The 6,000-nt window shown below is 33.7% G+C and overlaps 1 pseudogene; it reads left to right on the forward strand.

The window, feature by feature from the left end:
* Positions 1–3,895: 3,895 nt before the first annotated feature.
* On the forward strand, positions 3,896–4,832 carry LOC110258762 (olfactory receptor 4A16-like; annotated as a pseudogene).
* The last annotated feature ends 1,168 nt before the right edge of the window (positions 4,833–6,000 follow it).

Consider the following 6,000-nt stretch of genomic DNA (forward strand, 5'->3'; position numbering starts at 1 on the left):
GAACCTAAACTTTTTTCTCTAAAAATTTTTCTAGGGGAGAAAACTGTCCAGAAGTCTTTTTTTAATGTGAATTTGTTTGAAATATTCTAATAAACTAGTCTATAATGAGCTTACATTCTCTTTCATTTAAAACAGTTATGATAAAAGTCATAAGTTGTGTCTTTACATAAAAATGGAATAATTATTATTTTTATGATAGAATGGCCCATGAGATTTCTCAAAACTCACATTAATGTCCAGCTTGTGATTTTCTTTCAATTGGTATCCAGTTTTCCAGATTTTTTGTTAGTGTAGTTATATTTTCTTTGCAAAGATTTCATTCATTGCTTGTGGATATTTCTGGGTTTCCCAATTTTGTGAAATTAAGCTGGGGAGAGGCAGAGACATGCCTTTAGTTAAGAAAGAAGCAACCTTAATGATAAGCTATTTAAAAGCCTGAAGAATGCTATTAGTACCTATAAGAACACTCAGTTTTTGGTTCTTCCAGGAAGTTAAAATCCCAGCATTTCTCCTATTATATACCATTTTTCCTGTTAGGTACATAGGGAAATAAATGAATGTTATCCTAAACCCTCAACCAAAGAAAGATAATTTTTTGATTGCCTAACTGTAAATGATTGAGAATCATAAATTCAAATAACTAATTTGTGTTAATTTTTTTCACACCAAAAATGAGCTTGATCAAGTTAGTGTCCATTAATTAGGCCAGTTTTTGCATTGTCATACAAACAATGTTTTGTTTTTCTTTGAAGAAATTTTTCCAGCAGGTGAGAAAGTTCAACTATATTTGCAGAGTAAATGTTTATGCTCTATTTATGAGTTTTTGTGTTCTAGGTGTCCATGTCAGAATGTCCTATATTTATCCCAAAGATTGAGGTGATGGTAAGCCTGCATAGTGATACACAATTTGTGGCCACTTGAAATTATTTCTAGATCAACTGCTTAGCCATACTTTACTGTGTGTTTTATGGTCACACATGGATGCGAGGTATCTGCAGTTACCCTCAGTAAAAGAAGCATTTGGGCCAAGGATAAACCCAAGAGGTGAATTCTTAAAACAACTGACAAAGGATTATCACTGAAAATTCATATGATATGTTTATATATAGCTAATGTCTTAAATATCATATATTTTCATTGAAAGAAGTCTGAATTGAGAAATTTAGGCAGGAAAATGCAGAAACTAACCAGGATATACAAAATGTACTTGGTTTTATTATTAAAATCTTACAGATATTGGGAGTTCCCATCATAGTGCAGCAGAAATGAATCCGACTAGGAACCATGAATGAGTCATGTTGAATGTTAATCACAGCTGGCTTTTAAAGAAAGCATGAACTTTTTCTGTACATTATCCACCCCATAAAATTTATCTGGACAGAATTTACTTGTCCACATTTGAGGTTTTCTAATTTTGTAATTTTCCTGAACAGTGAATAACATAAAATTTTGGGTTTGTTTCTATAAATGTATGGTTCTCTCTTGTGTAATTTTGTCCTTATCGTTAGATGTAGGATCTCTGAGAAATCAAAGCTTTTATTTTCTTTTTGAATTTTCTTTTCTTTACTAAGATGTGCTTTATGCTTTCTTGTTATGACTTTCTAGTAAGCCTCCTAAGTAACCCCTGGAACCCTAAGGGAATTGGGCTTCCAGTACATCCTCACCAAAAAAAATAAAATCTGAAGTTTTTTTTAAAAAGAATGTAGCCAGTTATCACATTAATATTCTTATGAGTTGTGATTACCCATTTCTTAAATAAAATATCTCCTTCCTGATTTGAGTCTTCTCTTCTTTCTTATCTAAAATTTTTCTCTATTATTCTAACTGTTTCTAGTCAAAATTTATTATATAACAAGTAAATATTATACTAATATATAATAATAAAGTTAATTCCTAAGGTTTACAATCTTATCCTATGCCTAAATAGGGGTTTCTGAGTTATAAGCATAATGTCCTTTTAATCCTGGACTTTGTCTATAATTATTATCAAATTGACAAAATCCATATGATTTGTTCTAATTAATAATCCTTATCATTTATTAAGCCTTTGCAGGTGCTAGGTAGAGGTCTAGGAAATTTACTTGCAATTAAAAAAACCTTAAGAGGCATCATTGGTATCCTCATTCTAAACATGAGGACACTGAGGCATAAAGTGGTTTATTAAGTTGCTCAAGGTCACCTAGATGATGAGTAATGAGGGTGGAATTTCCAACACAGGCAGTGAAGCTCCAGAGCCTACATGACTCACTGCACTTTGCTCTCTTTCCAGAGATATTTGGGATTTTAAATTGGAATAATCCAAATGAGAACCTTGTAGCTATTATTTGGTTTTTGTAGTTGTCAGATCCCTTTATCCCTTGCCAGCTTTTATTAAAGTAATAAAAAATGTGAAAAGTTTTATTTAATTACCAAAAATTTGAATAAATAAAAAGTTTTATCAGAATAGATTAAGCAGGGGCTGCATACAAATTATCACAGTTAGACTGGAATGTATTCTAACTTCACCTACTTCAATCTCTTTATTTTCTAATGAGCAAACTGAGACAGCCTTGCAATTACACCTAGAAAAGAACTCAAGACCATACTTTCTTACACTGAGCTTGGATTTTTCCCTTGAGTATATTGCTATCTGAAATCTGGGCACTGAAGTCCTATTTTTGAGCACTCTCAGTATTTAAGCATTTTAAATAAAACCATATTCCACTGTCATCTGCCTCTTTCTTTAGTGTGTATTTTCTCCTCCCTCACTACCTACCTCACCCCAAGAGTTTTGAAAATAAATACTAGCTATTAATCTGTTAATGTAATAGTTGGTGATAATCATGAGTCAGTTAAATTCAAAAATATATCCAGACATGTGCTACATACTTACTGTATGTGTGTTAAGAGTTGTCAGACAGGTAAAAATTAAATGAAAAGAACTACAACTCCTTAAAAATATGACAGTCAAAGAGTCAGAACAAGTAATTGCTATAGGGAAAGGTGTGCTAAATAATTTTGTAGTTATTTGATACAGCTAAAATTCCAGTGTCTTGAAATTTAATGAGCAATTGATGAAGACCAAACAGCCTCTGAGACATGAAAGACTGAGTATCTTGTAGTGGCGTGTCATAGTTTTAATGGAGTTATTCCAGAAAAGATGTTATTTCAGGTGCTATATAAGTTCATGCTGTAAAGGTACTCAGTACAAATGCTACCAACTTGAAAGACCGACTCTCCACCAATATTGAGTTTATCATCACCATCGGAGTATATTTCTGAAGAGTCATTGCTGGCTTGTGTCAAGTACTGACATAGTTTCATCAAGTTTCTAGTAAATGTATGACTTCCTGTTGGCCCTTTGATTATGCTTCTCTATAGAAGATCCAATAAAACATAGAGATGTAACCTCTTGTTTGTGGCCCCAATGAAACCATATGAGGAGAAACAGAGTGGAAAAATCATTTTTTTAAAAAAATTTTAGGATCACATTTGTGGCATACAGAATTTCTCAGCCAAGGTAGGCTAGGAGTCAAATTGGAGCTGCTTCTGCAGGCCCATGCCACAGCCACAACAATGCAGGATCTGAGTTGAGTCTGTGACCTACACCACAGATCACAGCAATGCCATATCCCTGCCACTGAGCAGGGCCAAAGACTGAACTTGCACCCTCATGGATACATTTCCACTGTCCCACAGTGGAAACGCCCAAATGAAGTTTTAATGGGCTCATTGGGATGAGACCTCAATGTATATATTTACTAGGTGTTAATTATGGGAAAACCACTGTAAGAGATACAGTGATGAAGATGTGCTCCATAGTATAACAGATACATTCATAGTCATGTTCACAATCTCATTACAGCTCTGGGTATCCTGAGCTCTTATCTCTGAAATAGCATATATGCAAGATTAAATGGAACATAGTAACAGTGTAACAGATTTTGTTCTTCTGGGCCTCACTAAGGATCCTGAGGGACAAAAAGCATTTTTTGTCCTGTTTTTATTCTTCTACCTTGTGATGATGGTAGGCAATCTGCTCATTAGGGTGACTGTTTTTGCCAGCCCCTCCCTGGGCTCTCTGATGTACTACTTCCTTGCCTATCTGTCGCTCATGGATGTGGTTTATTCCAAGGTCATTTCCCCAAAGCTGATTACAGACTTATTCGGTGGTAAAAAGACAATTTCCTGTCCAGTTTGCATGGGACAGCTCTTTTAAGAACACTTGTTTGGGGATCCTGAGGTCTTCCTTCTGGTGGTGATGACCTCTGATTGCTATGTGGCCAAATGAAAGCCACTGTATTAACTGACCATCATGAATCAACAGATATGCATCCTACTGATGACGGTGGCCTTGTTTGGAGGTTTTATGCACTCAGTGATTCACCTTCTCTTTGTGCACAAGCTCCCTCTTTGATGCCCCAGTGCCATCGACCACTTCGTTTGTGACATGTACCATCTGTTGGTACTTGCCTGTACTGACACTTCCATTGCAGGTTTCACTGATACTGCCAATGGTGGCATAATCTGTATGGTTATCTTTCTCCTTCTACTAATGTCCTATGGGTTCTTCCAGAATTCTCTTAAGGCTCACAGTTAGGAAGGGAGGCAAAAAGCCCTATCCACCTGCAGTTCACATTTCATGGTTCTGGTCCTTTTTTGTTACCTGTTTTTTGTATTTTCTTTTATGTGAGACCTGTTTCTAACTTTCCCATTAATAAATCCATAACTTTGGTTTATACTGTCATCACTCCCATGTTGAGCCCTTTAAACTTGGAGATGAAAAATGCCATGGAAAACTATGGCATCAAGAGTTATCTGTAGGTAGAATAAGAATATGTTTCCCACAGTGAACACAGTTGTTACTAATCCTAAAGTGACAAATAGGCAGTAAATTCTATTAATGGATTACTTAGTCAAATCAATGGATTCTGTAGAGATGTTTTTCTTTAACTTTAAAAAAGCATCAAAGAGTAGCATAAATTGTACTTTGAGGTTAGAATCAATCTATTAGAGAACTTCTTCAAGTTAAATAAAAGACAGAGTTATTTGTGCTATTACAAGGAAAAATAAACTAAGTTTATCTTCTAACTATATTTTTTAGTTTATATTAAAATCAGACTTTAAAAGAAAGTGAATTATCTTTTCAAAAGTGGAAAATAAGCTACCCTTGAAATTTTACTTTCACCCAAATAAATGATATCCACTCTTCATGTCAGTGTTCATGCATTCATATTTAAGGGTACTTAAAAGGGAGAAGATATCATGTTTGGTTAAAGACACTGTCAGTGAGCACATTGTTAGATGAAATGTAGTTGGTGAGGAAAATGGAGTCTATATCTTGATTATTAGGATAAAGAACCACACTAATACAATTTGTAAACATATTTTCAGGCTTTTCCTCACTAGTCATTATGTGTATTTTTGCCATTCTTCATAGAGTAGAGAGAGCTTCTGATTTCATCTTAATGAATCTGAATATCTGGGTAAAGAAATACATTATTTTGTGTAAGCAGTGTGTTCCCTACAAGTCATGCTTGATCTAAATAGTTTTTACTTATAGATTTAGTTATAATTTGTTTTTGTATAAACAAAATTTTGTTTTCTAATTTTATGTAACAAATCAGGTTTTTCTCAGTCTGCAGCCCATTCTGAAAAATCAAAAACAAGGAAGCAGACAGATTTGCTTTCTTTGTGTTATGGAACATCATCTAAGCTTTGTAAGAATTTTATTTTCAACTAAAATGTTTTTAGAATTTTTATTTTAAAATTTTATTATGATTTTTTGAATAATATATGCAATTTATATTTAAACTTTGTACAGTCTTACCAAGAATATGACCAATATCATTGAAACTAACTGTATATGCCTTCCTGACAGCCTCCCCTGCCCCTTCCCAGAGGTAATCTCAATAATTGACTTTTCATTAACCATCAATAAAAATAGTTTAACTATATATATAAAATGAAGTCAATGTATATTACTTGGAATTTCATATTCTTTTTAAATTTTATTTATTT

The sequence above is a fragment of the Sus scrofa genome, chromosome 10 (genome assembly GCF_054392235.1).
Source record: "Sus scrofa isolate SSC_HxYL_T2T_F1_AM1 chromosome 10, Sscrofa_HxYL_maternal_Yorkshire_Landrace_v2.0, whole genome shotgun sequence".
Taxonomy (NCBI): domain Eukaryota; kingdom Metazoa; phylum Chordata; class Mammalia; order Artiodactyla; family Suidae; genus Sus; species Sus scrofa.